Source organism: Ambystoma mexicanum, chromosome 8, assembly GCF_040938575.1.
Source record: "Ambystoma mexicanum isolate Mex_15411 chromosome 8, UKY_AmexF1_1, whole genome shotgun sequence".
Taxonomy (NCBI): Eukaryota; Metazoa; Chordata; class Amphibia; order Caudata; family Ambystomatidae; genus Ambystoma; species Ambystoma mexicanum.
The window spans coordinates 1233283706-1233300660 of NC_090929.1; the positions used below are offsets into that span (position 1 = coordinate 1233283706).

The 16955-nt window shown below is 47.2% G+C and overlaps 1 protein-coding gene across 3 annotated transcripts in view; it reads left to right on the forward strand.

The window, feature by feature from the left end:
* The window catches only part of TBC1D12 (TBC1 domain family member 12), a 684903-nt gene that overhangs the window by 313732 nt on the left and 354216 nt on the right, over window positions 1-16955 (forward strand). The gene's annotated exons all lie outside the window — the stretch shown is intronic.

Sequence of the window (16955 nt, forward strand, 5' to 3'; positions counted from 1 at the left end):
TTTGGCACTATGCTGCACGGGCAGGACAATTTGGACTATGAATGCCTAGTAGAGGGCTGCTTCATGGCACCAGATTTCCCTTCCCTACACCCTCTTCCTTTGCTCTGCATAATGGTACATTTTGATTGGTTAGCATTGTCTGAACGAAGGTCACTGTATGTGCTCTACCCTCATCTAGCTGGTTTGTATCGGGAGTGTGTGGAAAGAAGTTAGTCTGTAGTGATGATGGGGACCTGTCTTCCGAACTGACCCCAGTCCCTAATGGGGGTCACCTAATCACCTCCTAGGAACCCTAAACTAATAAGTACCCTTGCAAGGGCACTGCATGTAATGAAAACCAAGTGACTCTGCCAAGTCTGGCAGACTCAAATTCTCGGCTAAAAATTGATCTGGCAGCTGCAGATGTTTTGCTAATCATGTGTGACCTTCAAACACCCTAACAAGGCTGTAGGTGCTGAACATCAGATATTTGATTTTGGTAATTCAATGACCTTCTGCCAAGTAGAAAGTGGAAGTTGTGGAGTGAAGGTTGCATTGTGATAACATTACACAGGGCAAGAAATTACGATTGGTTAAGCAGGAGCTAGAAGCAGTTCCTGGGTATTGTAAGGTACTCATGGTGGCAACAGTAAAGACAGACACCCATGATCACAGTTCAAGGGTGTTTATTAAACTGTATGGGTAGGTTGGAAAAACGCCTAATCTAATCCTAAATCTAAGATGGGAGAAAGCTACAACCATCAAATAATAAGGCAGTCCTAGTGGCGTCTTGTCAAATAAAAGGGCCTATACTAAGAAAAACCTGTTGCCAATCCTTACAACTAAATACAAAAAGAGTGTGGGATAGCGTTCACAAGAAAGAAAGAAAGAAATGTTCACAAATGATAAGTCAGGATGTGGTAGCCGGGGTCTCCCTTCCCCACGTTTTGAGCACAGGACAAGGCGGGACTCCTGAGCACAGCACACGCTTGAGCTTTCCCAGCACGAGACTACAGTTCCGTTCTACGGTATCAGGATCTTCAATGGGTATGTCTCTTTTCTACAAAAAGTCCTTTGCCTCTGACGACCGTATGTGTTCAAAATAACAAACAACGTTCCTTTCCTTATGTACATCGGGTGATGACTTTTCACCCGTGGATCCCCCTCCTCTGGGCTCAGATCCACAAAAAGTTCCTAGCGATATCGGGACCTTTGATTGTTAACTCTCTTGCTTCCGAGGACCTGATAGGTTCAAAATAACAAACAAAAAGTTCCTTTCGGATTGCACTTGGGGTGATGATTCTTCACCCCTGGGTCCCCTTCTTCCAGGCTCAGTCCCCTCTCAAATAGCAGCCTCCCTCCATCGGGTTCACTGCACCTTTTATTCACAAGATTTAGCGTGCTGCATTCACAAGTGGTTTGATGATGGCTTTTCACCCTTAGATCCCCTTTTCCGGCTCAAACCCTTCTCAAATGTTTGCCTCCCTCCATTCGGTTCACTACAGCTTTTCCCAAAGCATTTTCACCTGTGGCACTCACAAAACTTAATGTCTTTTTTTTAAAAGTCCACTGTGGACATCCCTCTGTCGGGTGCACTCTTGCCAACCACACAGTTCTTTCTCCTTTCTCACTATTCAGGATTCATCTCCCTTGGCTTTCCAACATGCGAGTCAAAGACTTTCGACTGTACAGGGGGTTTTGCTAGACCCCTTATGACCACTTTGACCTCTTCTTTGCAGCTCTCCTCAAGCCTTCTGGCATCGGTAGTTTCAACAAACTGGGATCAACCAGAGTCTCTTGAATGGGCACCCACGTGGTGCGGGACCCCTCTGAAGCTGGTTTTCCCCTAAGACGTTAACAGTTCTTTGAACTTTCCTTAATTTGCCATTTGCAACTTTCATTCAACAGTTTTTTCGGTTCTCCCCTCGACTCACCGGCTGTGATGAACCGCTTGGCTTTTCTGGTCTCTGGAGTCAAGGATGGTACCACAGTAGCAAGTGTCTCTCCCTGTCCTGCTTATCAGTGTAGGAGGCCTTGGTGTACCATTGACATCTGTTGCGACACACACTGGCTATTGTTTGCGGACTTATGATTCTTTCCACTGAGGCTTTGCGGGTCTGGGTTGGAGAGGGCAACGTTGCTTCTCTCCTTGTCGCTCCTTCAGTTCTCGTCACCTTTCTCATTCTCTTGAACTGCTGTACTGGAATAGCCGTCTCGTCGTGTGGTTTGCCTTGCTCGTAGTGTGCTCTCGTGCTCCACCTTTTATCGCTGTGGTGAAGAGAAAGGGCCGTCGGGTGTGTGTGATTCTCGTTAATTGCCTGACTCTACTGACCCTTGTGTCGGGAATTGTCAGGTAAACGGCTTTAGTTTTGGTCCGTTTTCTTTCATGCCACCTGAATAAGGGATTCTCGAGGTCTACTTGGGAGAATCCACTCAGGTTTCTTACAGTATCCAGCATTAACCAATCACTGGGAGCTACAACTTTGGAATGTGGAGATAGTACATAGTGTCACATAACGTTACACATGTTCCACATAAAATGCAAACATACCATTGTATCCATTGCTTATGACCATTTATAGTTTAAATGTCATGTAGATGGTTCATAATGTGCATTTATAGATTGTGCCAAATGCAGAAAGTTATATTCGCATAGTTGTTTTTTCAGCATCTGTTGGACTGGAGAGCCAAAAGCAGCTCCTGGTAACTATTGGTTTTAAGCTAACCCGGCTGTTCTAGGGTATAAGCAGGAGCTAAATAGCTCCCAGATCCCCTCAACTTTCAAACCCTTATGCCTAATGCTGCAAGATTGCTAAGCAATTGATTCCTCGATCTTTATGGGTGCATGTTCTGAATTTTTTGCTTCTTTGACGATACACAGGGCTCTATTTTTGAAGCTGCCAAAAAGAGCTTGATATTGGTAACTGTGTTTTTGACCTATGCCATTAAACCCTTCAACCAGAATTCATGCTAGTTTAGCTCTGAAGTTTAAATATTGTAGCAGGAAAGCCGAGCCACCTACAGGAAATTATCTTGCAGTGCAGTACACCACCTGCAAGTGTTGTTTCCATTTCCCCCACAGAGTTGTGGTTTGAGTACTCCTCATATGACTGTTTCTTGTATCTGGGTGGTGAAGCATGTTTGATTTATTCTGCAAAATACTCCTCGTCCTCTGTTGCAGTACTAGATGAAGGATGTCATCTGCGTTCTCTGCGAGTGATACTTCATACAGGAAAGGATGAACTCTGAATGCTTGGCCTCCAAGAACAACCTTCTGGTTGGAGAGCAGTGGTTGATGGCACAGTGCAAGCAGAGCAAGGTTACATGAACCCTGCTAGGCCCATTAGCCAATTGCTGCTTGTCTTAGTCTCTCCCTCATCTCCTTTCCTGCCCTCCATTTCCCTTTTAAGTCCTTGCCGCCAGAGCGCACCACACAAAGGCATTTGAAGAGAAGGGCAACTAAAACGAGGGCTTGACGTGTGTGAGCCACAAGGAGCTTCATGTAAGGGGTCAGAGTAAAGGCATAGATAAAAGTCCTCGACTGTATCCAGTATCCTGCTTACATGTTTTCTATTAGTCTTGTCAGCACCCTGAGGCCTTCGGGTGCGAGGTGCTGTACAAAAAATGTAGAGAATACAATACAATACAATAGAAAGGAGACTGACACAGGTAATGGTTTTGTTCAATGCTTTTATTCAAATGATAAAAGGGGTTGGAAACATTCATCACTAGCCCTAACTCTGAGGGGTTTCCCTGCCTCAACAAAACTAAGTAGACAGTCTTTCTCAGGATGTCTAAAAATTCACTGTCCTGTGTCCCAAACCTATTCTGAACCTCAGACTCTTAATGCTTCAAAATATACTACAAGAGTTAAATAGTGTCTTTAGGCTGCTTCTCGGCAGCCTTCTCCAATTCTCTTGCCCGAAGTTCCAATGTAGAAAGTAAAATACAAAGGTTTCCAAAATAACGTTCCACAAAGTTAGAAGTAAGATTCCCTTACTTATTAGTGGTGGTTGAGTTTCGGGGAAGTGCCATTCTTCACTGAAGGTGGATCTGGTAATGCTAGGGGGACAATCCACTTTCCCTTGTATTAGAAGTTTAGAGTATTAAGGGGTATGGTTCTCCCTGTTCCATTCCATTCAGTTGGGATCAAGAAACTGACTTTTCCTTAAACAACTCCAGTTCCTTTCAGTAACAAGAGAGCGATTTCCTCCTTCTTTGCTATTTTGAAAATCTCTATCACAGCTCTTCAGGGCCAGGGTCACCTGATTTATTAACCTGCCACGAATTGCCTTCCTCTCAAGTACTGGCACGAGGAAGAGCTGTGAAACTAACAGGTATGTTTTTTCAAATTAAGCCCATTACTTCCTGGTCTTTTGCATCTCCAGGGGATTTGGGTTTTCTCTTATTATCCTGGACTGTATGTCATATCCACGTATTCCCCTAGGTGTGATTTAAGGAACTTCTCCGTCAGCATACATTGTCCTCCCCTCCCACTCCCCCATGCACTCCACTGGCTTGGGTTTTCTTTTGTCCCTTTGGGTTCCCCAGGACCCCCTCTGGACCCCGGGGCTCTGTTACAGGCAAGCATTCAATTCATTTACTTGATTTGAAGGTTGGACTCTTCCCGGCCACCGCTTTAACAGGATCTGGGAAAACTTGTTTGGTTTCCTTGCGGTCTCCTAAGGGCTTCCCCCTCCTCAATACTCAGGATTTCGGTCTGCCTTCTACAGCAGCACTCATTGTCTGTCGGCAACATCACTAAAGTAAGTGTGAGTCTTCTGGACTTGTCCAGCGATGCTCCCAACACCTCAGGGGTCTGGGACCACAAGTCTGTCTACTCACTCACCGGCATTGGCCCCTTCTGCTGCACTTTGCATGCACCACTGCAGGGACTGTCAACCTGGTCCACAGCACTTAGTAGTGCCTCTCCCTTCTTACATGTTCTCCTACTACTTCTCTGCTCTGTATCGCAGCTTCTGCTGCTATCTTTAATTTGCCTTCCGCTCCTTCTTGACTGACACTCTCCTACTGTGACTTATCCAGTTTAGTCTGCTACCACTGCTGCAACCACTTCTATGACCATAACTGCTACTACTTTGAACGAGTAGTTTTTCTGGTGTTTTTATGTCTGGACCAGTTTCGCTTATTGTGCCACAACTAGCACGTTGCCAGCAGTTCTGTGCCTCCTTCAGTGGCCTCCTAGTACTCCTTCTTCCTAATACTGGCATTTCTTTGAGATACTGAGGGTCTTTTTGAGATTGCCAGTAAGCCGCCGGTAGTACTGGTAGCTTACTGGCAATCTCAGTTTATGGTTTCCGCCGCCCAATATCCTGGTATTACTGGGATATTACGGGCGGTGGAGTAACAGTAAGTTCCCACTCCCATGGAGTCCAATAGGACTCCATGGGCTAGGAACCACTGAAGCACTGGCACTGTTAACGGTGCCGGTGATTCAGTGAATTATCTGCCGGTAGGGGCCTGAGCTACCGGCGGGTCAGGCCTGCCGGTAGTTCACTGCCTCTCCCGGAAGACTCTGAATATGCCAGCCCAGAAAAAGTGCTGGTACACATTGTTACCGGCACCTTATTTCCAGACCGGCATACTCCTAATGACCCCCACTGACCACGAAAGTGGTGACACCTTTAAGTTCACCACACTCACCTCCTGCCTACATACAACTTGCCACCCAGACCCACAATATGATGCTTCTAAACCCCCATTCTGCTGTTCTAAAAGCTGCCACCATAGCTGATCTGATCACCACCCATAATAGACACCATTTCACTCCTATATCCTTATGGCTATGGCATGTCCTGCGTCATTATCATAGACTCCAAGCCCTTATGCAATCGGGATATAGCTTCCAAATTGTGGATAGAATGGGAAGGGTTGCAGTGGCATTGCCATCATCCATAAGACTTGGCCGTTCATTCTACAGGACAATGCCACCCTCTCATCCATTGAGTTCCTCATCTGCCACTTTTATCTCACCCATGCCTGAGACCACAACATTCCATCTCGGTTATCATCCCCCAGCAGCCACCACAGTTTTTTTTGGCATTATTGCATGATTCTGTCTGCAATTCGGACAAGATCTTCCTTGGCATACCTGACTCGCAAGATACCAAGTCTACCAAAGAGGCCCTCGTAGACTTCAACATTATGGGCATTAAACAGCAGCATGCTCCACATAGTGCAATGATCATCACCACACTCAAATTGCTCACCCCGATCCATTCAAATTAGACATGTCACATTGCCAGACCAGTCTTTTTAACATGTTTAATATTTAACGGCAGACAACCACCCACCTCAACATTCTGCCACTCTTTAAAGGGATTCCCTGCACAAGCCCTGTAGACCAGCCTCCATATTATTGATGGCTATTGCATGTCCTGCACTATATGCCGACTCTGTCCTCTGCACTACACCAAACTTTGACTGTACTAGTATGCCATCACACCCCACTCAAACCGCACAGAAACTGGGTAAACGCCACTTGCACCTTGGTATACTCTGGAGAGTTTTGACAGCAAGGCACCATCTGCCGAGTTGCGGCGTAAATGCTAGTTTAAATCTGATCTTGACACCCTAAACTGCACAGTACTTGTTTCACTCCTATTTAAACAGCATACGCAGAGGCAACAAAGAAAAGCATAACCATCTTCCAGGCTGTAAAGTATTGTTGCAGCCCCCTCCCAGAAGCCCAATTCAGAAAGCTGGGTACTAATGGGATGGCTTCAGCAGCTTCATTGGTAAATTCTCAGAATGCACATTGGCAGGTCTGCTGCCACTAACCGGGCCTCCGTCTATCCTCTCTTCAGACTTATATGATCCGTCAAATTTCTGGCCCATCATTACAGGTAAACATGCCACTATCATTGTATCCCCCAAAATCAGCACCTGCTGGGATTACCTTCTCCTACCCCTATTACTACATCAATTACAGTGCTTCTGTCTGTGATGGCCAAGATGAGGCCCCCTCGGCAAGCCTTAGTTTGCAGCAAATAAGGAGATCAGACAGACATGTGGTGAACCAAGCTTCATGTATTTATATCGAAAATGCACAGCATGCAGAGTTATCAGCAGGGAAAACAGCATGCAAGTGTTCGGGCTGTCGGCACAAGGAGCTCTCTAGGAACCCTTCTCGATCCCCTAAACGCGCCCCCGCGAGTGCCGATTATTTTGCCTTTCATAGGCAACCACTAATATGTTCTAGCACTTTCACAATGGGGGTGTTACTTGTTACTATCTTGCAGACCTTTGGCAAGAACTGTCGACATCTCACTTGTGACGCAGTCCTGTGGGGACATCCTGTTGTATTCTGGATAAGCAGCATTTGTAGAAACCCTAAGAAACCCCAGGAGCGGTTTGGGCCTGTCCGGGATGCTCTGTTCAGAATGAGGTGACATGGAGGGCCTGAGGCCTACCTGTATGGGAGAGCCTAAGGTAGCATACTATAGCATAGCATTGCGTAACAATCCTGCCACATCAACCCCCCCGTTTGGTCGTCCCTGAGACAGGGTGTAGACTACAGGCAACAGGATTGATAGTTGAGAAATTGAGCCCATTCCGTGTTGGACAGGTGACCTAAAGCATCTACCATCTCCTGTTCATTGGAGGCAGAACTTCTCTATTTCAAGTGGTAGCAGTCTAGCCTAGTAGGCAAGTAAGACACCTGTTTAGCACAGCTTGATAGAAGGCAGCGAATAAGACAAATTATATTTGCAAAGTCAGCAATTATAACAACTATTATTAACATACCATGTAGAATGGTAGAACCTAGTGAACCAAAACTAGTTTGAATCCAAGTTGACAATGAGCCGGCATAACCCTCGTTTATACTGTATAAGGTGGTACCAACCCCTTGCAGGTGTTTTAGGACGGCCTCAACCTGGGAGGAGTTATCAGGTACCCATTTGCAACATTTGTGTCCTATAATTTTACAGGTACCCCCTTGAGCAGCCAGTAAATAATAGAGCGCTGTTCTATTCTGGAGGACCATCGTTCTGAGTGCTACTTACTTGTTCACTCTTCAGTATCTGTATACTTTTGGCTGTGTTGTTAGCTACCTGTTCGAGGAGAAGTGATGGGGCATGAAGATCGGCTCCGTTAGTTGTAGGGCCAATGCTCGGGATCAGGAACCCTAAAAGTCCTTTGAACCATGTCCAGGCGTCACGTTTGGCCCAGCGAGGTGTGTAGTGTACTTGTGGAAAAAGGGGCACATGGTGGATTACTGGGCAAATTAACCCAATGGTGCACTGTCCAGTCAGCTGGGAACCATTGGTATGCGCTAGCCCCACAAAGGAAATATAACCCCCTGTGGGTGTAGAGAGCGATGTTTGTGCTAGTACTATGAAATCGTCCCATCTTACCGACAGCAGTGTTGTTACTGGTGGTTGTAGTAGCACCTCTGTTAAGCACATGGGTTGCTGGTGTAATACCCATAGAAGACAGCGCGCCTAGCGTGGTGAAAGAGATCAGAGCATGTGGAACAAAGGTGGTCGGTATCCTGGGTGGTAAAGTATTGGCGTGGGTTGCTGGTGTAATACCCATAGAAGACAGCGCGCCTAACGTGGTGAAAGAGATCAGAGCATGTGGAACAAAGGTGGTCGGTATCCTGGGTGGTAAAGTATTGGCGTAGCTGCGGTAGAAGAGTCCCTGGGGAAAGGGATGAGTCATATTGGGACAAGGGCCGTTTATCTGTAGGTCTTAACACCATTCATCAATATTGAGCGGCAGAGGGATGAAGCTAATTTCCCCACTGACGTACATAGGAGTGTGGGAGCATATATAGCAATAGGTAGCATGCATTAGGTCTGCATAGCCCAGTTGAGGGAGGTGTTGGTGTCTTGGTGTAAGATCGGGTATGTACGGTGGGGTAGAGCAAATATCGTAAGAAACAGCAACATGGTGCAAAAACTCCACATAAGCTAATGTGATAACATTAATGTGCCTAGCTTTAGCAGTCCAACCCTACAGAGATTGGGGCTTTATGCCCAAAGGTTCCAAAGAGCGTCCATCGTCATGGGACCCAAAAGACAGGAGAGATAATGATGAATAAGTTCAGGATCCCCGTCAGGATGATGCTGACGGATGCGTGGGCCTGAAAAACCTTTTAAAAGCGATTGGTCACCTGCCAGGGACAGGTTAGATGGTGGCCACACTCAGCAAGTTGTACCACGGGACCGGTAGCAGAACTTTGTTGTGGAGGAGAGCTGGATGCAGAGTTCCTAGTGTTTTAGCATCTTGGACCCGAAGGGGGCAGATGAAGAGAACTTTCTCCTGTACACCTGCAGATTGCAGGTTTGCTATGTCTTTGGTGCTGATGGACGGCGGGTTGTCTTTGTCCTGGACCACCTGGACGTTTTCCGTCGTCAGGTTGAGGTGCTGCTGTCCCACACTGGCTGGCGTGAACCCAGGATTAATTTCCTCTACAGCGAACAGCTGTGTGGGTTGTCGGTAAAATCTGGAAAGAGCCTTTTCAGCGAGGATGCAGGGATGATTTTCGCTGATGTACTTTCAGGACCACCCAATCTCATGGCAGGAGGCTGTGGCACGGCGTTTCAGGCAGAGGCAGAGCTTCTTGAATTTGCTGGAAGTGAGAACTGACAAAGAGCATTAGTCTTTTGCAATATGACACAGCAAGATCATCATTCAGTTGTAAGTCACAGAGCTCAGGGGAAGACGGTGGAGTAACTGGTATTCACATGGGCCTCCCCATGAGGATCTCGTGGAGGGAGAGTCCATGTACTCTGTTTACAGAGTTTCTTAGGTCCATGAGGACAAGAGGAAGGGCATCTGGCCAGTTTAGGCCAAGTTTCCTGGCAGACCTTGGCAAGGCCTAGCTTCATCTCGAAGTTTCGGCGTTCCACTGACGCTGCCGATTGTTGTTGAAAACTACAATGAAAGTGATGGAGGATGTCTAAGGCACTGCAAGCGTTCTGTACAATTTGTACAGTGAAATGGGTGCCTCTGTCAGAGTTTATGAAAACTGGAAGGCCAAAGCGTGGGATAAACTATTTTAGCAGTCTCATGGCCACTCTAATGGAATCCGCGTATTTACAGGGGTAGGCCTCAGTCCATCCCGAAAATGTGTCAATTATTCCTAGGAGGTACTCAAACGAGGCACATTTATTTGGGTAAGCTAATTACATTTATTTGGATATCCACAAAGGGGCCATAAGGGACTTTATGTGCCCATGGAGTGGTTTTCACTGGCTTTCCAGGGTTGAACGTGAAACATGTTGGACAGCGAGCACAGTATTTCTGAGCAATGGAGAGAAACTGTTAAGCAGAAACCTGTGCAGTTCCCTTAGGGACCACTGCAAACAATTTAAGACCACAGGAGTAAGCAGTAAACCCAATTGGTAGCAGTCTGTACCACCCAGATTTACCTGGTAGCTGTGGCTGAGCAGTCGGACTTCTCTCAAGAAGAGTTAGGCAGTATATAGAGTATAAACAATAGGGCTAAAAATACAGTAGCACAAGCAAACACTGACCAGAGCTTTGGTATACAGGTATATAATTATTTATTTAAAAACACACTTGTAAAAATACAATGGCACTAATGTCAAGCAAGTTCAAACACAGTCACTATAATTATATATACCTCCCTAGTTAATTATTCGACAAGTCTAGGTTAAGACACCACTTTAGCAAAACAGAGGTGAGCGTGTAACCGTAGATGGCACTCCAATAATTTGTTTAAAAAGGGAGAGAAAAGGCAGAATAGGAAAATAACACAGTACCAACACTTTTAAGAAACCACAGCAAGTCAAGAAAGGCAGGGTCTACTGTATAGCAAAAAGTTCATAGGCCAGGCCCACTCTTGGAGAGAGCAGGGCGGAATGTGTCCAAGATCACACAGTGGAAATGCACTCAAAGTCTTTGCAGAAAAGTCAAGAGGTTGGATCAGTTCAGAAAGGGAAAGTTAGCAGGTCTGAGGTCACCCCAGACTAGAGATTCAAGGATTTACGGGACACCTTGGACAATCTGTTGCAAGGGAGACCAAGCGGGACACAGTACCTGAAATGGTGAGAAAGCTCCAGCCGGGGCAGTTGTAAATCGGGGCTTCGTCCAGGGGAAGAGAAGATCTCGATGTGGAGGAAAGCTGGAGGTTGTTGCACTGCCAGGGACGAAACTAGCCACGGAGTTTCCCGGTTAAAAGGTACGACCCTTTTATTTGCGGTAATGGTGAAGCGGGGCTATCCGGCCGCCGGGGTGCTTGGCACGGGCGATTCGACCACGAGACGATCCAGGAAGGCGAAAAAGGCAAACTGGTTTGTCCCACCAGTTCAAAGGGAAGAAGACTCTCCTGGAAGATCATCTCCTCTGTCGTCGGGGAAGTGGTGAGTTCGTACAGCAGGGCTCCACCGGTGGTGTCGTTGTTGTAGATGGCTCAGGTTCTCCCCTCTTTGGATTCTTTAGGTCCTGTGGCGACTTCTGAAGTTCCAGTCCCCAAAGCCCTGCTTTTATGCAGCAAAACCCCCATTCATCAGCCTAGCTGTCACTCAACCATGCTAAGTGGTGAGCCGGGAGCCTCACCACTGGGCCAATCACACAAGAGTGCGAATTGAGTTGCCAAGGCAACTCAGTCCAGGGTGCCTAATCCCCCTCCCACACATCCTGTTGACCCCAGACAGAGTGGCACCATTTGGAGGGCTTCTGTGGAGAAGCCCGCCAAAAAGTGGAACAAAGGGCTCGACTTGAGTTAGAGTTTCAGAGGCGAACACAAACGCCATTTTAAAACAGAGTCCTGGCAAAAAGACCCAACCGGGGAATAAATATTAAATAAATAACCCGGCGGTATCTTTAACATTGCACCAAAAAGTGGTGCGTTTAAAATGAATGGGAAAATCCCATAGGAAATATTCTGGTGGAATATTTTGCGTGGTATCCACTGCCACCAGCCAGAAACTCGACAAGGGGGGGACTGGACAGTGCCCCCTTGGAAAACAGACCCAGGGGCAATCGAATTACCCCTACTAGTACTTCCACAATATGATGGTTTGTACTGGTTCTGTTCACAATTTGAGACTAGTAAAGCCAATGGTGACTTTACATGCCTTGGGAGACAGTAGTCAGTCCCAGGGTATGGAGTCTATGTTTAGGGGTCACTGACACCCCTGTGTTACTGCACTGAGGGTGCTGTGTAACACACATACCAAAAACACATGAAGCCCTATGCAGTAAAAGACCCCATAGCCCATAAACACGTTACATAGTCAAAGGACATTCTCAAATCATTCCTAAGAGTGGGAGAAAAAAAAACCCAAAAATCCAGCAAAGCTGCTGGGGGACTCACTAGGTTTGGGAAATTAACCTTAACAGAGAATTCTCCCTAATAGAAACTTGGTGACAAACCAATATTTCTGGACCTCGGAGCTCATCTTCCCCTTGTTTGAATGGGACACTTGAGTGAGCAACACGTGCAAGGTATGGGATGAGTGCTAGTGGGGCTACTAACAGGCCCATGTTATCACGTCATAGGTGATGGAGCAACAAACACATTCATGCTTTTCCCAGCCCTGTTTCTCAGCCTGGGGGGGGGGGGCGCGTATTGGATGTCAGCCAGGAGGGAAAGAGATCCTCCGCTGAGAGGAGAAACAGCAGCACATTATCTGGAGCCGGAGGGCATGGAGGGCTGCATTTTTCGTATTGCCGTCACCCAGCGCGTTACCCTGCAAGGTGCGATCAGAAGGTCGAGTGTGGGCTTTGCACTTCACAATAGCCAACCCGGTAGGTAGCAGAATCGCATTAAGCAGGGCTTCACCATAGGGTGCATTGAGAACTGGAGTACCTTGTGCAGCTAGGTAACCTCTCTGTTTCCAGAGGGTCCCGTAGTCATGTGAAATACCAAAAGTGTAGCATGAATCCGTGTATATCGTGACTGTGCGTTGTGTGGCGTTTGTGCAAGCCTATTAGGGCAATGAGTTAAGCAATTTGTGCTGATTGCACTAATGGGAGCTGAAAAGCTTCTAATACCTCAAAGCTGGTGCACACAGCAAAACCTGCCTGGCTACTACCTGTTGAATCTCTAAGACAAGACTCCTCAACAAATAGAACGAGGTCTGCATTGGGGAGGGGGATATTCTTGAGGTCAGTTCTTGGTTATGATACGTCAACCTCTGCAAGTCAGTCATGCGGGTGACCGTCATCGGGTGTAGGCAGGATGGAGGCAGGGTTGAGTGGGTGCATCTGCTGAGTGATGTCGGTGGCAGAGCGGAGCGGTTTTTCATATTTGGTGAGATGTGCAGCCGATAGTTGTTGTGTTTTACCCCTGAGGAGGAGTTCTAATACAGTGTGGTAGTGCTATGTTTATGTGATGTGCTAATGCAATATTGTTAGCTTTTGGAAGGAGAAGGGCAGCGGCAGCTACCGCTTTGTGACCTTTGGGAAATGCGGAATCCACAGGGTCTAACTGTGAGCTAAAGTAGGCCACAGGGCGTTGTAGGTCTGTCATGATGCCTACCCCCAGGTACCCAGACCAAGTCCAGCAACCCCAGAAGCAGGCATCAAGTTATACTAAGCAAACCCAACAACCCCTGCTAGGGGCTATTTGGGTGCAGTCAGGCGCCAGGCTCATATGGAGAGTCAGATTAAAAAATTAATAGATTAAAATTTACCTGATGCAGACCATGCTGCAAGTGCTCCAAGCCAAAGGAGACTTGGAAGGGACTACTTTACCTAAGGGACTATTTTTTACTCGGGTGGGGCTGGGGAGGAATACTTACCTGGGACTACTTTGGAGGCTATTTAAACCACACCCGAAGAGCAGCACACGCTTCGCGTTATTCTGCATCCAGCAGCGTAACGCTCACCGTGCTTGCAAGTCTGCATCCAGTCTTCTGCCACGCCCACTTCGAGTCCGGAGCTGCTAGAAAAAGGGGAGAGAAGGAGAAAAAGTTAGAACAAGAGCAATACCTTTGATCCTTACCTGAAATGCCGATTCACCGCGCCTTCAAGCTGGAAGAAAGAAGTTATTTTATGCGCGTCGCCTCGCCTGCAGCAGCGCCGCGCTGAACTCATCGGCCTTCGCAGTATCTTCACATTCCACCGCATCCTTCTGCATGCTCCCGCCGGCACCTAAGGGGGAGATGAGAACAGCAAGGTGAGCCAAGGGAATACACAGAGGCAATATTAGTTACCCCCAGAGACTTGCCTGATTTTACCACCGGGGGTACTATTCCTCTTCACGGGTCGGCGCAGCTTCCATTGCATCCTCGCCGAACCCCGGCCCCTAAGGGGAAACAAAAGGACAGCAAGCTGAAACAAAGGGACAAACAAGGGGAAACCTCCTCACCACAATAGACATACCTGATTTTACCGCGGAGGCATTATTCCTCGAGACTTCATATTTTCTCTCAGCGCCTGAATAAGGGAGAAAGCAACAGGTTACATATTGACATTATTTTATCGAACTGTGTTGGATAATACAAATCCTTACCTGAATATTACCGGTTGCCATGAGGAACTCTTCGCTAGGGTCTAACGAACTACATACTCACGGCGTCTTGCCGGGAATCTCCGAGTCAATATTGTTCTGGAACTCACCAATTCCTTCGAGCCAGTGAAGCAACTGGTTATCAACGCGCCCCTGCGCTCAATGTGCTCAATGCAGGGTGGAGAGCTCATCTTTCCAAACCATCAGATGAATATTCCTACGGGCCAAGCAAACGAAGCTAGGTGGGCCAGTCCAGTCCGTCATCTCGGCACTACGCATCATATTGGTGGAGGCCGTAGCTGTCCAGTTCACATCGACGCCCCTGTGGCTGAAGTGCATCCCGCCCGTCAAGAAACCAATGCTCTTAGGAGAGAACTGATTTTGTCAAAGAAGCGAACTGATGACCTTGCTAGGCAGCTACTGCAAAGCCAGGCTGGACAAGCACCCCTACCAGGTCCCGGGTGGAATCCAGCTCCTGTGTCATCGAGTAACCCTGTGCAAATAAACCTACCAGGAAGTATTCCATTAGCTCCGCCCGAACGCTTTGCCGGAGATCCCAAAAGGTTTGCTATGTTTATGAACCAATGCCGCTTGCGCTTTTTATGCAGACCCGGAGCCTTCCCAAACGATCATGCCAAGGTAGCCTTTGTATTGTCATGTCTCAGCGGCAGTGCAGCTGATTGGTCAATTCCACTAGTTACTCGGGATGACCCAATTCTTCGGGATTTTCAGGGCTTTCAAATGATCATTGAAAGATTATTTGCCCGGCACCCCCAAGGACGGGCCCTGGATAACGAACTTTTGTCCCTACGACAAGGTAACCAGGACCTTCTATCCTACATTGTGACATTTAATAGGTTGATAGTGGAAACTGGATGGCCTGAGGTAAAACGAATCACGTTATTTCATTGAGGGGTTCGAGGAGAACTCAAGGATGTCTTGGCTCAAGTCGTGAACCCACCTCAAGACTGCGCTGAATATATAGACTTAGTGGTCCAGTTAGATCAGACTTCAGAACAGAAAGGCTGATCGAGCCAAGTTTGAGAATTGGGTGTTGGTCAAGACCCACGCTAACCTCAAAGGAGCAGATGCTTCAGAACCCATGCAAATCGGAGGGGTTTAAGGACCCTTAACCCAGAAGGAAAGAGAAAGGAGACGGAAAATGCAAGTGTCTATATTGTGGAACTTCTGGGCATTTTCTACGGGATTGCCCTGTAAAAGCACCCAAGAAGGTGGTAGGAGCTGCTGATAAAAGCCATATGGAGTCAGACTCGGGAAACGACCACGCCCGGCAAGTATAGAAGTCCGCTTGCCGAGGTTGAAGAAGGATACTCAGACCTTGCATTTCATCATACCAATGGTCCTCGTAGATCCAAGGCAGCCATCGCGTATGCACGCAGTAACATTGATAGCGGGGCCATAGGAAACTATTTGGACTACGAATTGGCTTCCAGGATGAATCTACCTCTCTGCCAAAAAACCACCTCAGATGTCATCACCACAGTCGATGGAACTGAAATTGCCTCTGGGCCTGTAACTCATTCCACCGCAGAGATGACACTATTGGGTCAGGATGGGCATCAAGAGACTATTGTGTTTGATCTAATCAAAGCCCCACAGTTCCAAATACTGGGGATATCTTGGTTGGAAACACATAATCCTTGTATTGATTGGCGAGAGAAGAGAATAATCTTCCCGGATTGTGCACAAACCTGTTACCCAAAGAAAAATCTGAACGCAGGCCTGGCCCCATTAACCACAGCAGTCGTGCAACTACCTCCAGAATACCAAGAATTCCAGGATGTCTTCCAAAAAGAACAGGCAAACACCTTACCACCTCACAGATCGTACGATTGTCAAATCGATCTCATACCCGGTGCACAACCCCCTTGTAGCAGGACCTACACCCTTACGGAACCTGAGAACCTTCACCTACGACAATACTTGGACCAGTACCTTGCTAATGGCTTCATTCGCCCATCCAAGTCCCTGCATCTTCAGCTTTGTTCTTCGTGCCCAAAAAGGAAGATGACCTCAGAACGTGCATAGACTACCACGCATTGAGCCAGATAACTGTTAAGAACCGATACCCATTGCCTCTGATCCCTGAACTACTAGACCAAGTGAAGGACGCTTGCATATACACTAAGCTAGATCTCTGGTGGGCATACCATCTGGTACGTGTAAAAGAGGGCGATGAATGGAAGACTGCTTTTCGCACTAAGTATGGGTTATTAGAATACCAGGTGATGCCTTTTGGGTTGTGCAATGCACCAGCAGCCTTCCAATACTTCATGAACGATGTCCTTCGTGAACTCATTGACGTTTGTGTTGTCTTATATATCGATGATATTCTAGTATACTCCTCTTCAGAATCTGACCATGTAAAGCATGTCCGAGCAGTCCTTGAGAAATTGCGCCAGCACAAACTACATACAAAACTGGAAAAATGCGTTTTTCATGCCACAGAAGTTGAATTCCTTGGGTTTATCCTGACCCCAAGAGGAGTCCGAATGGACTCACAAAA